We start from the raw sequence: 16721 nt of genomic DNA, 5'->3' as shown, positions 1-16721 counted from the left end.
ACGCCAGATGCTGGAGTCCTAATGAAGATCAGGGCCTGCTGAGGCTGCAGGGTTCAGCAAGAGAAAATGGTCTTTGTTCCCGAGATCTCAGTTTGAGTCTGTCCCTCGTTTCTAGGTGCTAAGATATTAAGGCCTGTTGCGATACAACAAGGGCTAATGGTTTTAAACTAAAAGAGGGTATATTTAGACTAGATATAAGGAAGAAATTTTTTACAATGAGGGTGGTGAAACACTGGAACAAGTTGCCCAGAGAGGTGGTAGATGCCCTGGAAACATTCAAGGTCAGGTTGGATGGGGCTTTGAGCAACCTGATCTAGTTGAAGATGTCCCTGCTCATGGTAGGGGGATTGGACTAGATGACCTTTGAATGTCCCTTCCAGCCCAAACCATTCTATGATTCTATGATTCTATAATTCTATGTAGAAGAAAGGGCATTTCTCTGCTATGCAGCATCACATAAAATCCAGTAATTGATGGGAAGGAAGAGTGAGGGAAAAACTGTAGCATCGCCCTCATGAGACAGGGCAATGAGGCATCCAAAATGCTTCACACTGGCCAAAATCAGCCTGTGCAAAGGAACCCAGGTCCATCTACCACATGTCCAAAGGTGACTTACCCACGGTCATGCAGGAGATCTGCAGGAGAGCGAGAGGCTTGGGGTCTCAAGAGCTCTTGACACACAAATCCTCTTTCTCAGCTGTGCTGGGGAGCAGTCTCCAGACCTACATTAAGGGCAAGGAGCCCATCTGGTTCCCAGCGCTGTATGCCAGCACTGACCAATGTAGTGTAGGGAAAAATGTAATGTGTAGACGAGGAGGAAACTGGAGAAGATCCTGATAGATGTAAAAGCTGATCTTTGCTCTGACAGCATGACCCAGCCTGTTCCTCTCCTCCCTAGGAATTTGGATTTGAATGCACAGAAAGCATGTGCATATCAGCTATTTTTGTAGCAGAGAGCCAGCAGCCAGTGCTCTTTGCCACCTGCCAGAGATCAGACCCAAGAGCAAGCGTTGCACCACGTCAACGTCGAAAGGACCTCGGTGCCCCTTTCTGGATAGGAAACAGCCTGAGCATCAGCTGCGTGGGTACTTGCAATTCTCCACCGACCAAAGCGGGAGGGGGAGCTTGTTAATCCGCTGCTGTTGAAATGCTGTCGTACAGCTCAGCTGGAGAGAGCAGGGGTTATCCTCTCCTGTGCTGTTTGCTCTCCTCCGCAGCTCCCCAGGCAGGACTTGCCAGGCTGATTGAAACACACAGCTCAGACCTAGGACTGGCTGAAATATCCATGTTGTGCTCCATCCCAAGCACTTTGTGAAAACGATGGTGCAAGGATGCCATCATTTATAAGGATGCTACAGTTCCTGTTCTTCAGGCCAGTATTTCAGGCAGGATGCTCTGTCTCCCAGAGCTAATATTGTACAGGGCTAAATGCAGCACCCGCGCTCTGCCAAAGCCCCAGAGAGATGGTCTTTTTCGGTGCCTGCTGTCGCTGCTCATGTTATTGCTGTAGTTGTAGAAATAATATGCTTTATTGATGACTTTTTATTTCCTGTCGGAACGGCATAAATATGTATACAGACATTGTGAGTGTATTTATACAAGTGAAAATTATTGCTAAGCCCCAGCCCAAGGAGGACATTAAAATGAAGCTGGATTTGATTTTAAATAAAGACATAGAAGGATGACATTCAGCTTCTCTAGGATCTGCTTCTATTTGCCTTTTTAAAGTGTTTCTAACATCCAAATGCATCAGCATGGCACGAACACAGGGACCAAATCTAAATTCTTGAGTGGTGACAAACTGCTGTGCTCTCAGACTGGGAAACTGTCCCCTAAACATGGTGCAGAAGGCTCTTGTTTGGCCCCTGTAAGCACTGTGCTGGAGGGGGGACACCTGGCTGTCCTTAGAGCAGGTCGTGTCCCTCCTTTTTGGCTGTCAGACTCCCGAACAAGGTTGCCTCTTTTCTGGCCAGTGGGGTAGGTATATTGGATGCTCCTAGAAATGCAGCTGTCAGAGTGGGTGTCCCTGGTATTTACAAGGATGCTCCCCAAGGAGCTGGTTGCTGGACCCTTCCTGCCTGCACCCTACACATGCCCCTGCGCTGTGTTTTGATGTCAGCATGGTTTGACTGGCAAAATGACCCGTCTTGTTCTGCAGAAAGGAGGCCACTGTGCCTTGACAGTGTAATAATGTAAGCTTGTCTGCTTACAGCAAAGAGGGCAGCAAGGATCATCTTGAAAAACTACCCACCGTCTTATGAGCCAGCTCGAGTCATATCCTCCCTTAATGCATCAATGCAACACATTTACACAGCATAACTGAAGTGTGAGTGTGGTTACAATACTAGTTAGCAGGGGAACGCAGGTTATGCTGGGGTGGTCCTTGTAGTCTTGCAAGACACTTGGTCTGGAAGATGAGGAGGATACAGAAATGAATGGCTGGAAGTGGCTTCAGGGTACCAATGAGACCAGCCCACTCTGCTGTCCTGTGGGAGGATGTCAGTCTGGCTGTCCCTGGTACCTGCAGATTTCCCTATCCTCTCAGTGAGCCTCATTCAGAGCTAACTATCCTTATTTTCGAAATGTCCTCTAACACTCAACCTACCTTGTCATTGTTGGGGATGTTCCAGTTGCGTCTTTCCCTACTCCCATGGGACAGTTGGAGTAAAATGATCACCTGCTTTTTCGCTAGGGTTGGCAAGAGGGACCCCAATGCAGGCTATAGCTATGTCCCTGGCTAATAAACATTTAGAGAAAAGAGAGATAGAGCCCACGTGTGTCCCTTCTCTGCTATGCTGCTGCCTGGTGTTTACCCTGTCTTGTCTCTGTGTGTTTGGTTTCTTTCTGCTTTATGCTACTCTCTTATTTATTGTTTTAATTTCACCTTTACTTATTTCAGACTATTTTGCTAACATCCTTTTTATTCTGAATTCTAACTGTGTACTTCCCAAGCTTAGCTCCCCTTTTTGGATCACACAAAATAATTTTAAAGTGTATTATCTTTGCCATCATTGTGGTTTTCAAGATAAGTGTTTGGACTTGGACCAGTTTCCTATGGGACTCCAGATGAGAAATCCTTCCTGTTTCGACAACTAAATGTGAATAAACACTCTCTGAGTACAATTTTCCCACCAATTTTGCATCTGCCTCACAGGGCTTTCCCCTAAACTGTATTTATTTAGGATGTCACGTGAGACCATGTCAAAAGCTTTGCTAAAGTCAAGAGACATCACATCTGAAGACCCCCCCCACCTTATTCATAGGGCCAGTTACTCAGAGAAAGAAATTAGATTGGTTTGACAAGATTTGTTCTTAACAAATTTGCTTTGGCTGTTTTTTATCATTTTATTATCCTCCAGGTGCTTAGAAATTGCTTAGTGATTTGTTTGAGGGTCTTTTGGGATATGGAAATCAGTCTGTCTGTGCTTCCAGGCTCTGGGTCTGTCAAACACAGACGTTATATTTGCCTTCTCCAGTCCTCCAACACATCCCTGCTGGCCTGGACACTGTGAGTCCCCATGGTGGCAAGGCTGAGTTTCACCAGACTCTGCTAAGTTGAGTGCATGGAACTCATCGTGGCAGTGTAACCTTTCTCCCCTCCTTCTGGCCGATGTTTGTCTCCCTTGTTTGTATTAGTTATGAAAATGTTTTATCTTTCTCATTAGGAACGAAGAAAAAAAAGAAAGGTATTTCAACCTCCACTCTCTCCTTTAGCAATAAACCTTTGTTTTCCTCTGTCTTCTCATCCTTCTAAGAAGGGCTGAACTTCAGCCATGACTTAACCTTTGCTCATTGCCCTGGCTTATGAGTGAAAAAAACAAAAAGGCCATTCCTGTATTGAAGGATTTGTCTGGTAGGTGGAGACGCCAGCTGGTTGTGTGGCAGGAGGGACAGCAGCAGCACAATGTTAAGGATTTGCTCCAGCAGGTTCCTCCACCTCCTGCTTTTCAGTAGCAACACTCATGATGTTACTCAGTCCCTTGAGAGCTTATCTTCTGGGAAAATTTGGGGGATTTCAGGTCTTACATCACCAATGCACCTCTCAAGATTTAAATCTGAGTTCAAACTTGCAGCTGCGGAATAAACCTCAGGGCACATTTACTCTCTGCAGGGGAGTAGGATGTGCAAAGCCCCAACTAGCCCAGCCTGATGCGTCCGTGGGCACAGCACAGCCCTGGGCCAATTTGACAGCAGCACCCCTGGTCCTTGCAGTGCTGGGCCCCAGCTGACACACAGCCCCTCTGAGGGGTTAATGAGCTTGAAATCTGCACCATGTTGATGCTTCACACCCATGCTGCTGTTGCATCTCCTGGTCTTGGCTGCATCCCTTTAGCTTCTCAGTGCTTCAGTCGTGCGTGTGTGAATTATGCTGTTACCGTGTCTGCTTCACAGGGGCATTGAGGAGGCTGGATGCGTTGGGATCCCTGGATGAAAGAGCCCTTAGAAATGCAAAGGAGGAATATTCCCCATTAGCAAATGCAGTGTGGAAAAGACAATGCAGCAGGAAAAGGCTGGAATGAAAAAGACAGAACTGATAAGAGCAATAGCAGAAACACCCATCACGGAGCAGATAATGCAGGTGGATATGGCAAGGATAAAGCTGAAATGGGCACTGCCTGTTACAATTCATAACTGCAGCAAAGCCATAACACATCAGCTCTGTACCAGAAAGAAAATAATTGAATAAATTTCATACAAACAAAATGAAAAGTGTCTGGGAGAGCTCAGCCCACCCTGAGCTCCAGCTGCCACAGCCCGGGTGCCTGCAGTTTTATAGGTGCAGTGACAGGTGAAGTGTCCTCTTTGTTTCCTGATGGGCCGCAGGTTTGCAGCAGTTGCTGACTCCTATAGCCAGGTGGTGACTGATCTCAGATTCTTACCTGCAATATTGAGGTGTGACAGTCCGGTGTTTGGGGTGATGGGATGGAAAACTGGGGGATGGAGATTAGTTCACAGCTAAATTGGCCATTTCCTTGGCTCTGGAAAAGTCTGTCCTGTCCCTTGGTTTCTCCAGATGAGATATCTAGTAAAGTTAACCAGCTCACAAGGGCATTGGGAGTGACTCCAGTGGTGGCTGTGAGATGGTCTGATAGCCACTGGCAGAGGTCCTCTCTGACCTGCACAGGAAAGCATTGTGCTTTCTCTCCTGCAGATGTGCTACTGCAGATGTGTGATGGAGAGGCAAAAGGGCTGAATCCTTCAGGTCAGTCAGGACTCTGGTCTCTGTTCAGTAAATCCTATTGGTATGCTCTGGGTGTCAGGTGCTGCTGAATTTTGCTGGATCAGTAGAAAAGGGACCAGCACTTCACAGGATTAGACCCTTTGCGCACTCAGCAAAGTCATACAGGTTGTCCATGACAAAACAAGGACATGAGTCCCAATCTGCCAAAACCATTTCTGTGCCTTAAGATGCTCTTTGCTGCTCTGTAAAGATTTCTTAAAATCTGAATCTTTGATGACAGCATTCGATTCTGCTTTTCTTTGCAACTCATCCAACACTGTAAAATGGCCTTTATCACACTTGGATATCTCTTGTTAATAAAGTGCCAGGAATTCATTAAGTACAAGGACTGAATGGGATCAGGATGACAAGGAGAAACTCCACCACAAGAGGAAGTCAAGAGGCTAAACCTTGGCAGCACAGCTGGCAGCAGTGCTGCTGACAGTGAGCATCGCCTCCAGAGAGACGGGGCATCACTCGGAGCCACTGAGAAGGATGCAGGATCCTTTAGACTCTTCAAGAGGGTTAGCTGTTGAAAGCAAGCTGAAGGCTGGATTTGTGCTCTACGGCCCGGGGATTCGTAGGGAAATGCTCACACAGCTTTGGCCTTCTGTAAATGTTTTCTAGGTGTGAGTGGTTTGGAAGAGTAGGCTGGGCAGTGAGCAGTGGGACTAGTGTTGCACTGCACATCTGTAGCATGCGTTCTGTTCCCAGGAGTGGATAGTTACACATCTCCTTGTAAAATTAATGCGAGTCTTTTAAAAAGCAAAACTAAAAAAGACTAATCCTGAATTAACAGTGGTGACAGCCGCTTTCCAGCTCCGTGCACAGACTGTCTTGCTGGCGCCATTTCCAAATGCATCCCCTCTGTCCCCCCCACTCCAGGTTTTCCCCTGCAGAACCTCCATGGCTCTCCAGAGCCTGCTTAACACCACTCAGTTCATCCACTTCACAAAACAGCTGCCCGCTCATGTGTACCACTCCTCAGAGGAGAGTGAGGAAATTCAGGACAAGATACCTATTCTCACCACTGTTTTCAGGCTTTTGGCAGCTGCACGATGCTTCTGTTGTCCAGTTGTCCAAAAGACCTTCACGATAAATATCATAGAAACCATTTTAGCTACAGGTATCATTAGGAAGTTCATTGCTTGCACACAATGACTGCTGTCTGATTTCAGAGATACTGCAGTGTTATATTAAGTTTGAAATGGAGAACAATTTTGTGGTAATTTGTGACTTCAAAGAGGAATAGGTTTTGCTCTAAAGGATGAGACTCAAGCTGCTCGAGAGCAGTTAAGGAACTGCCAGCCCTGGAAGTTTTTAAGAACTGGTTAAGCGGCCCTTCAGATCTGTGATTTATATCTTGTCTGAGCTGCTTTTTCAAGAATATGAACAAAAAGTCTAAAGCAAGTTTGTTAGCTAAATTTCTCAGACTAGAAACCCCCAGACAATTTCATAACTAGCAGCACCATATTCCACATTAAAATTTTCAAAAGCAATGAAAAACTCTAGGTGTCTGAGGTTTGGGGCATTCAGCATTTCCTAGGAATTTTAATCCTTCCAAGTAGGGCTGTGTTAATCTGAAGTTCTTCCACTCCACTTGGGAGACTCCTGGGAGTTACCCCATCCCATCCATGCTGTTGGTGGCTTTACAGCATCATGCCAAGGCAGAGGATAAACCAGGTCAACAGATCTGAGTTAATAAATTAACACAGATCTGTTGAAAGAGCTTGAAAGAGGAATCAGAAAAGGCTGTGAGGAATAAAAGAGAAAAACCTCCAAAACAAATCAACAGCCTCAAAGCTGAGTAAGTCGCTTCTCATACCACGTGACCAATTTATCTCCTAATAGCTCCACAAACCTTAGGAATGGACTGAAATCAGAGCCAAGCACTCTGGTGCGGGAGCATGCTGTGCTGCTTAATGAATTCCTATTGTTCTTTACCTGCTTTGTTCCTCGGCCACTGTGCTGGCATGTTGCTGGTGGTTGAAGACAGGCTGCTGTATTAAACTTGCTGGAAGGTGCAGATGCACCTATAGTGGCTGCAAATAGTTTATAAATCACTCCAGAGAAGCGTAGCAGTAGGGGACAGTTGTCTGTCTTCCATCTGCCTTACTGAGCTTCATCTACACTGGCAAATGGGACAGGGACAGGGCATTTCTTGACCATGACCTGTCAACAAGTAGACTTTACAATTGTCAGCGTGCTCCCTGGCGTAATACTGGCCTGTGCCAACAAGTGCTGTCCCAGGTGATGCTTGAGTACAGCTTGAGAATAGCTCAGGACAGGAGCCTTATCTTCCGAAACAGGGACATCTATTTCCTGACAACCCAGATGCTTGCTGAGAACACTACTGGGGCCATTTTAGCAGCTCAGCAGTGTAGACAGCCCTGTTTGAGGGCACAGGCCCATGCCTAAGCATTGCCCAATTTGCTAGTCTAAATGTTCTCATAGGCTACTTATGATTACCTATGCTGCAAAAATTGTAAAGGAGACTCCATCTCTGCCACTGCCTCTGCAAAGAGCCCTTTGATGGTGCTACATGTCCAGCACAGCTTCTGTGAAATCTATTTCTGGGTCCAAATCCAGGATTAGCAAAACTAATGGGAGTGTGTCACTACACTATAGTAGCCTTTACATTGGGCGGTTGGCCCTATATGAATGGGAGAGGCTTTCTCCGGTTGCCTAAGGCAAAGCAGAGGCAGCTGTAGCAGTGCTGAGTGCTGCAGTACCATGAGTTCCTGGCTGGTTTGAAGTCCCCAGTGGCCTTGATGTAGTGGGAACGTCTTGCTCAGCCTTCATCCACAGTCTCTGCTCTCCCCATGGAGCTGGCTTTCATGATGTGATTGCGGTCCGTGAGATGCTTAGCTAGAAAGCCCTTCAGATCTGTCTCCCGAAGATCACTCAGCAGCAAACGGACAGTAGCTTCTGCCACTCTGAAAGTGGATCTGAGCTCCTGTCTGCAGCAGGACTTGTATATTCTGTATTTTATTCCATGCCCAGCATCTGAAAACCATCAGCATCCCTGTGAGCCTTCCCTTGCCCACACCCTGCCAGCCCTGCTTCTGAACCAAGTGCCACAGTGGTGGTGCAGGCATAAGAGCCATCCCCAGAGGATATCGGTTCTTCCTTCTCTGTTGAATGAAGGTAAAATATAATCTCTGTTGCTGTGTTGTGAGGAGCATAGGAAGGATTCTGCCTGTCTGGATACTCTAATTAATCAGATTTGGTTCAGTTCCCTCGTCTTGGCTCCGAGCTGCGCGTTAGTTCACGATCAAGCGCTGCACCAGAGAAGGCTGATGTTTTCCCTTCCCTCCTGCCAGGCAGGGGAAAGCAATGCAAGAGGTTCTGGAAAGCCACTGCTGAGTGATCTTGTTCTTAATTGCGCTCCACGGGCCGGATTTGCAAAAGCAGGATGACACGTCGGGTTGTTCCTGCTTGTTTTTCTGCTGAGTTGATTTAGAAGTAGGGGCTCCCAACTTTGTACTGAAGAAACATCATTTATTGCACTTGCTGCTGCGGCTGGTGAGAGTTTCAGGCATAGGAGAGGGAGGCAATACTAGAAAACCAAACCCAGACACAGAGTGGCTTTTATTCACCCAGTGAGCAAACAGGAAAGGCAGGAACTGGGAGTCATACGCTGTGTATGTGTGTGAGACCCACAGCTGCCTGGCTGCAGAGATCACAGTGTCTCATGTCACTACAAAGCTCAGCCTCTTGGTATTGTGCACCCCAAAATGGACGAAGGGCTTTTTTGCTTCCCAGAGGTTCAACAGCAGCAAGTAAAAATGTGCCAGCCTGCAATACAAGCAGACAAAATTCAGGATTTCCATTTATTAACAGAAACAAATATTAAGGAGGAACACTGTGTGATCTTTAGGTGAAAATATGTATGTTGTCATCAGAAGGGAAAACTTGAAAGTTTTTACGTGTTTTGTTTTGATTTAAGCACCTTGAGACCCCCTGGCTGGGCTGAATGCTGAAACAAGGAGCCGGAGCAGCCACATGCCTGCTCCAGGCTTTTAACATCTCCCCTCTGCTGCCGTACAGGGTGGGTTACTACAGCTCTCCTGGGAGTGGAGAAATTTGCTAGGCTGCGTGAAATGCAAGTGAATGCAAGTGTTGGTAATTCTATTTTTCTACCCTTTGCTTGCTATACCCCACCCCTGCAATGAAAAGCAAGCCCTCCACTGCCTGCACTGGGCAAGTGAGCAATCCTGCCCGGTGCTGAGCTGCAAATGATGGTGTGGGGCAGAGGAGGGGTGCATGCTTGTTTCAAAGGGGACTGGAAGTGTTTGGCACCTCCAGAGAGTCAGGTGGTGATCTGTCATGGGGGATAAAGAGAAATGAATGAGATCCATTGGTGTTTCTGGGGGACCAATGCCTCCCGAGAGGCTGAGCCAGGGCAGGAATACAAATATCTCCTCTCTGTTTGCAAAAGGTTTTTGGACTATAATGAAGAGTAACCATGTGCCTGTCCATGAAGGTTGAACATCTGCACAGACTGATGCAACTCCCCATGCTGCCAAAGACCTAGTTATAAAGCATGTTTCTAGCTGCATTATCATTATTTATACATTTGCTGAAGAAACAGAGATGATCTCGCTTGCAAATGGCTTAAAGAATGTGTTTTATTTTAGAGGAGGCAGGGACATAAATAGCCCCCATTATGTTGAGATGCTGTAAGTAGGTCTGAGATAAGGCTTCCATGGAGCTGATTTTTCTGGAGAGTTTGTGCAGAGATCAATTACGCTCCCGTTTTCTTAAAAAAACACAATAAATTGTGGCCTGGGGTGTGATTTGGCTCTGTTCCTGAAACTGTTTATATCCAAGGACACAAGAGGCTCCTAAGTATGTAACAGCTTGAAATCTAAGTATGCAGGTCTGCTCTCTTTAGTTGAGGAGGGTTACTTCTTAAGAGTGTGTTCAAAGACAAGGAAAAAATGTGGGGTTTAGGGGATCATGGCAATTTGCAGTGTGGCAGTCACGCAGGGGACTCGCCCATGCTCGGTGCTGTACAAACACGGGGAAAACCAGCATCTGTGCCTCAGGACTTGCCGTATCCTGCTAAATCCAGTGCACTGATGGTACTGATGTATTTTCCTCTGGCTTTGCTGGTTGGTGTGTCCTGAAAAGTACAAAATGCTTGGAAATTTGATGGCTTGAATGGTACTCCTGGGTCAGCCAGTGCAGGTACCCCTCTGTGCTCGGGTTTCTGTCTGTGTGGGATCTCTCTCTGCCTCTTGGCCAGTCTAGAAGAGTCAGTGAACTGAAATGGATTAAGACTATTGAGAAATTTGGGGTGAAAGTTTGTAAGAAGTTGAGAGGCTTTGCTGAGACGGATCAAAGATGTACCCACCCCAGTACCCTCAGTCCAGCATGGCCACAGGCAAGAGGTAGGGAGCAAGCTGGGGACACAACAGATTCAGCCAGGAACCATCAAATAAAGGCACGAACTGAGTGGGGCTTCCAGATGCTGCAGGATTAGTGATATTTTCCTGTTCTCAGCCCTTAGCTGCAATAGCTGAAGGGGGGTCATCGTTGCATGGGAGCAAAAAGAAATATCTTCTTGGGTCAGACAGGACTACCCAGTTATTAAATCCATCCCTGCTCCCAACCAGAGTATCCAGATATGAATAATGTCACCCAGCCCAGATAACCCCTCCCCACTCTTCACTCCTACGCTCAGAGAAACTTAAGATACAGCTCTGATTTTTTCAAGTAAATCTCTTTTCTAAGAGTTCTCATAATCCCAAGATCATTGTGATGTTTAGCACTGGGCTGAAATGCTACAGAGCACAGTGCCCGATACAGGGCGTAAATACAAATGAATGCATTGAGAAGGCAGAGCTTGGGGAAAGTTAGCAATTTCATTAAATTACCTTTAAAAGCTATGCTATTTGTCAGGTGTCAGGAGCATGCTAACATTAGTGGTGATGTGAACAGTAATGATGGCCTCACCCTGTGGTGGGAGCAGCGTTATTTTTAGCCTGATTAGTCCTACTTTAGATTTTAACCTAGTTACCAGATGTAGATAAAAACAAAATGAACGCGATCTGGTCCCTGCAGCGTGATGTCCTCGGGCTCAGGCACAGGCTGCTTTCAAGAGCAAATGAAATGTAATGAACAGTGTACAAGAGAGGACCTAAGAAGATTGGATTTGTTTTAATGGTTTTCTACAAATACCCTACCTTGCTGTTAAATGCAAGCAATTATTCTTGTGCTGGCCCCCAAATGCCCCAAATGGCCCCTTCCATCCAAGGTGAGAGGCAATATCTAGGGATTGGGAGGTGCTGACATGTTCCATGGGAGCACTGGGATGTGGTTTTGTGCTGTTTGGGGCTGCTCCTGATAGGCTTTGGATTCGGGTGACTAATTGCACGATGACAGTTTGGAGCATGCATAACTTCAGGGACTTTGGTGGGTCCCCAGGGATTTCTGGGCTTTTTCATTTAGCTTCATACTTGTATCTCTTGACCGAAGGTTGTGTTGACACCTCTTGCTAGAGCAGATCAGAGGATGCCCAGCATGGTGATCGTGCCCTGGCAGCTTCCCGAAACATTATCTGGGAGTACTTGCCTTGCTCATACCAAGGGGAACGTTGACGGCTGCTGTAACGGGGTCTAAAGACTGTAGCAGATGTGATCTGGCTGCCCTAACACCAACTAAAAAGCAAAATGCTCCTCAGAGCAAGAGAAAGAAAAGGCTGTATCCATCACTCTGCCACTCCTTATGCTATCAGACAGAGGCTGTCACGGCCGATAAATGTTTCCTCCCAGCACAGGGCCCTGACAGCACTGTTGAGTGATTTTTGCTGCATCCATTGAAGTGGGCTGTGCTGAGCAAAGCCTATCTCATGCCTGCATCCGAGACCCCTGCCCGTCCGGGAACAGGTCTCTGCCGCTCACCCGAAGGGCGATGGTGAGGATTCATGTGAAAAGACAGAACAGGGACATGTCCCCATGTCCCCATCCCTCTGGAGGAAAAGCTGGAAGGAGCATAGTGGAGGGGAGAAGAAGATGGTCCCCATTAGACCCAATTAAACACAACAGCTGAATAATGAACATTTACCTGTCTGCAGGGCGGGCGAATCTCTGCTTGGCTCTGTTACTGCCCAGGATTTACTGTGTGACCTTATATCTTGCCTTGCCTCTCCCTGCCTCAGTTTCCTTATCTGTTAAAGGGATTTAACAGCACTTATGGGAATATGGAATGAGGAAAAAAATAATTTCATGTCCTATAGTAGGAGCTGGCCAACATGTACAAGTTGACTTTTACAGGAGCGTCTGCAATAATCCTCTTCCACCAAAAAGCTGTAATTGTTTTCACTTTTCTTATGGAATAATAAAACTGGTCACAAAAAGACCATCAGCTGCTGAAATGTGACCATGTTTCCTTCAGGTTTTGGTCCTTTCCCTCTGCCTTGTTGCCCTTTCCATTGGCAGAAAGAAGGGAGGTAGGAGAGGAGTGAGCACAGGGATGCGCGCGTGGGATTGTTTCGTTTTATTTTCACACATGCTCTCAGATATAGTAATTAAAAGAACATGCATTCCCAAAGCTTTTCTTTGAAAAAAAAATTGTTTTTCATTAAAAAAACCCAACTTTGATTGAAAACTTCCCTCTAGTTCACATCATTGCTCCTGCTTGTCCATTGTGTTCACATTTGGGTAACAAGCATCACTTCTGCTTCCTTTTTCCCTTCCCCGTAGAAACGGCCAGATGGCATCAAAGCGGCCACCCCCACTAGCCAGCGGCTGAGCTGTGATGAGGTTGGCACCAACTGCTTCCGAAAGGGACGTAAAACGCAGTGCTGCGTCCGTTACGCTGGGCAGATGGGGAGTATTGTCCCCCCGTCCTCCTCATTAAGCTTCGTCCCCATTGCTACAGGCTTGTTCTCCCAGAAAGAAGGTGGTGACATGACTTGAATCACCTACTGCACCATGGGATAAGTTCCTAATGAAGGGAGGAGGTAGTTTTCACGTGAAGATGCCGACCAGGCAAACCCTGCCTTGACCTGGTGACTCGCATGCAAAACCACTTGTTACACTGAACTCATTAGGAATTAATTAGCTCGGATGAGGAAAACACCTTTGTTTCTTGTCATTGAAGAAGAGCCTAGGAGCTGGGGTGCAGAAAGCCCTACAGCACAAAGTTGAATGTCCATAATGTTGCTTCTGGACTGTTTTTCTTCTTCTTGACATTTTTCTTCTTACTTATTGAGTATTAAGTGACCTATTAAATTCACTTTGAAATTAATAATAAGATCACGACTCTAAAGCTGTCCGACTAGCCAGCATCAGGCTTGGCACTGACAGGATCTGTGCTGATGTTCTGCCTTCTTTCTTTCTTCTTATTAAATGCAAGAGGCCAAAAAAAAAAAAAAAGAGGAAAAAAAAAAGAAAAAGAAAAAAATACTTTTTGATTTAAACTCCATGAAAGTAGTTGTGTTCAGGACTGAAATCTCTCTACATGCTACTGGACACCGTGGAAATGCTCCTGACATCTAAACTTCAACAGTAGCGGGAACATTCACTGCAGATTTAGGCTGTAATTTTTCACTTGCCTTGAATGTTAATGGCTCTTGGGCACATCATTCTTTGGGGATCTTTTAATCCTGGTCTGAATTAGGATGTGCTGGGTTTTGGCTGGCTGGCTTTCAGAGTTTTCTTGCAGTGGCTCTGTGCCCTGGGTGGAGCAGCCTAGGTAGGGCTGGGTAATGGGGTATAAATGGCTGGAGCTGATAGGAGACCTTCTGGCATCACTATCCTCTGTGTGTCCAAGGGAGCACATCATCTCCCTGCTCTCTCCACACACTGGGCCTCAGGATCTCCTGCAAAAAGAAAACATTGGACAAGGCTGTTAAGAAACTAGACATGATTTATATTTTTTTAATGTTTTTTTTCAGAGGACCTGGGCACCACCAGATGCTGGGGTTGGGGTTCCCCAGCCTGACTGATCCAACCCATGGTGCCTGGGAGATCTCACAAAGACACATAAACATGCTCCAGTTATGGTTACATAAATTTTCCTGAATTATTTACTGAGGACTGCAGCCCTTCCTGATGCAGAGAGCACAGCCCTCCCAGTGCATGAGAGGAGGCTTCCCACTGAGCTCGCTGAGCCTGTGCCTGCCTGCCCTCTCTCACCATGTGGTATAATTGCTCTGTGGTGCACATATACCTCTCCTTTTTGAGAGGGAAGTCCAGAGAGATGGAGAAATGGGCATCCCTCAAAGGCATTACATGTCCTCGTGGTTTTCCAAGTGCTGGCTTGAGGAGTTTATGCTGCACTAGGTGGGGAGAAGCTGCATCTCCTGCTGATGCTGGCAGAAATTCTGGAGAGGCTGTGGAGCCTGTGGTGCTCTGGTTGCAGGATTTAAGCCAGGGCTTAAGGTTCAGAAAACACCAAGTTGCCCTGCCCTGATCATCCCTGCGTGGCTCAGAGAGGAACCCAGATTTCAGTGGTAGGAGATGGTGAGCAAAGGGACTTGCAGCTCCTGTTGGAGCAGAAACCATCTACCCCAGCTCCCTTCGCCTTCCCCTTGGATGAGGCTGTCTCCCTTCCCCTGCCCTCAACCTTTATGGTCCAAGAACCTCTATGGGTGGGAGCTTTCCAGCAGCAGGACCTTCCCCTGGGGCTCCACTGGTTACTGACAGTCAGATGTTCACTGAATTGTCAGAAAGGGTCTATCCCACCTCTTTTTTAAATTTTCTTTTCTTTACTAGAGAGTTTAAGGACCGCTGGTTAAGTTATCTAGGGAAAGGGGTATTAAAAACCTAGTTTAGAAGGAGAAACCCTGCAGATTCACCCAGTTCATCATTTTATCAGAGACTGACAGGTAATTTATGTCCAGGCAGAGCGTTGAGATGTTGCCACGGCAACTCACCTTTCTCATGAAGGCTGCAAGCTTAGAAATGGAGCTGAAAAAAGGAAGACAGGGAGGAATTCTGCGAAGTTTTGGAGCAGTTGAGCTGTGTTGTCTATGTCCTTTCATTGCTGGAACAATCAGGGACTGATCTTTGGATTATTTGTCAAAACCACAGGAAGGGTAGAGTAAAGATCCTTAACTGGGCTGAGGTACAGCAGACATCAGTAAGTCCAGATATCAAGTACTGCAGTCAACCTGGATTTGTATGAATGAGGTTGCAAGTAGCAGATCGCAGAGTGGATGTTAGTCTGCATCTTATCTTGGCTGCTTTGTGCAGGACTCCTCAGAAATACAGGCTCCAGGTTTTCTTGCAAGAAAACCCCAGTGTAAGAGATGAGATGCTTTAAGTGAGTAAAAGGCTTCTGCAAAGTGATAATAGTAATATCGGTAAAAACCATATTCATTAGTGCAAAGGAATTCCCTCGAGGCTGCACAAACCCAGAATAACTAAAGAGCTTAAAGCATTTGTAAGGGGCTAGAGGTGTATATAGATGGACAGGGCAGAAATGATGAAGTGGTGCTGGCCAGCTCTGCAGTTACCATGCTGCTCTCAAGTCTTCAGTGATTTTTTTATCACAGGAACATAGAAAATGGGTTGGGAAGTCTGACACAGATAGGAATATGAAGCAGCTGCCTGTGGAAGGAAGGAGATCACAGCTTCCATTTCTGTGGCTCTCCACCACTTTTTCCTTCCCCCAGCTTGTAAGGACTTTGAAAGGCAGTGATTTCCTGCATAGCTAGGAATTGTAGTCTGGACACCTGGGATTTTCTAAGCATCGGTGCTTAGAAACTGTGCCTCAGTTTCCCACCTTGTATATGCTGATATTTGGCCAGTGCTCGGTGAGTCATGGAATAGAAACGTCCCATTCCCCAGCAGTGACCAGATGTCTAGGGAGCCTCATGCAGGCATGGAGCTAAAACCAGGCTCTTGCTGCCATAAGAGGAAGGCCAAGTTCAATCCCCTGACCTGACAGGCCTCCCTGCAGCATAAACACATAATTTCTAAAAGAGTGCATGCTGCTTGCTTTTCTCTCCTTCCCATCCATGCTCATATCACTAAGGTGTCCAGCACAAGGAATGAAAATCAGCTAGAAAACAACCCCAGTAAAAATTTTCCAAAGCTTTCTTAAAATATTTTTGCTCATGTGTGTGTGATGTTTGCAATGTGGAAATAAAGGCAGTGTTGGCATTTGTTGGGCCACATCTTTGTGGCTGTTAAGTAGTGATCTTCCTAACGTAGGGTGTATGAGCAGTGCCAGCCCCAAGGGCACTGCTTCTGCCGATGCACGCTCAGGGCTGCCCCAGTGCAGCGCAGCAAGATCGAAACCCACATTTTCTCTCTCTGTGTTATCCACCCCCACCTCTGCTAGGAACCTGCAGCTATTTCCATGCATCCCTAGAAAGACAAAACCAGCGAGCGTGTATATCAGCAGAGGCAGCCGCAGCTGAGCCAAGCACTTGTTGCTGCTTTCGTGAGAGCAGGAGAAAAGGCAATGGAGGAAATTGGGGCGATAGAGGTAGGATGGGATGAAAACACATGGAAAAGGTCAGTGAAGAAGGGACCCTTATGCT

Source organism: Harpia harpyja, chromosome 16, assembly GCF_026419915.1.
Source record: "Harpia harpyja isolate bHarHar1 chromosome 16, bHarHar1 primary haplotype, whole genome shotgun sequence".
NCBI classification, from domain to species: Eukaryota; Metazoa; Chordata; class Aves; order Accipitriformes; family Accipitridae; genus Harpia; species Harpia harpyja.
This window is presented reverse-complemented; position numbering follows the sequence as displayed.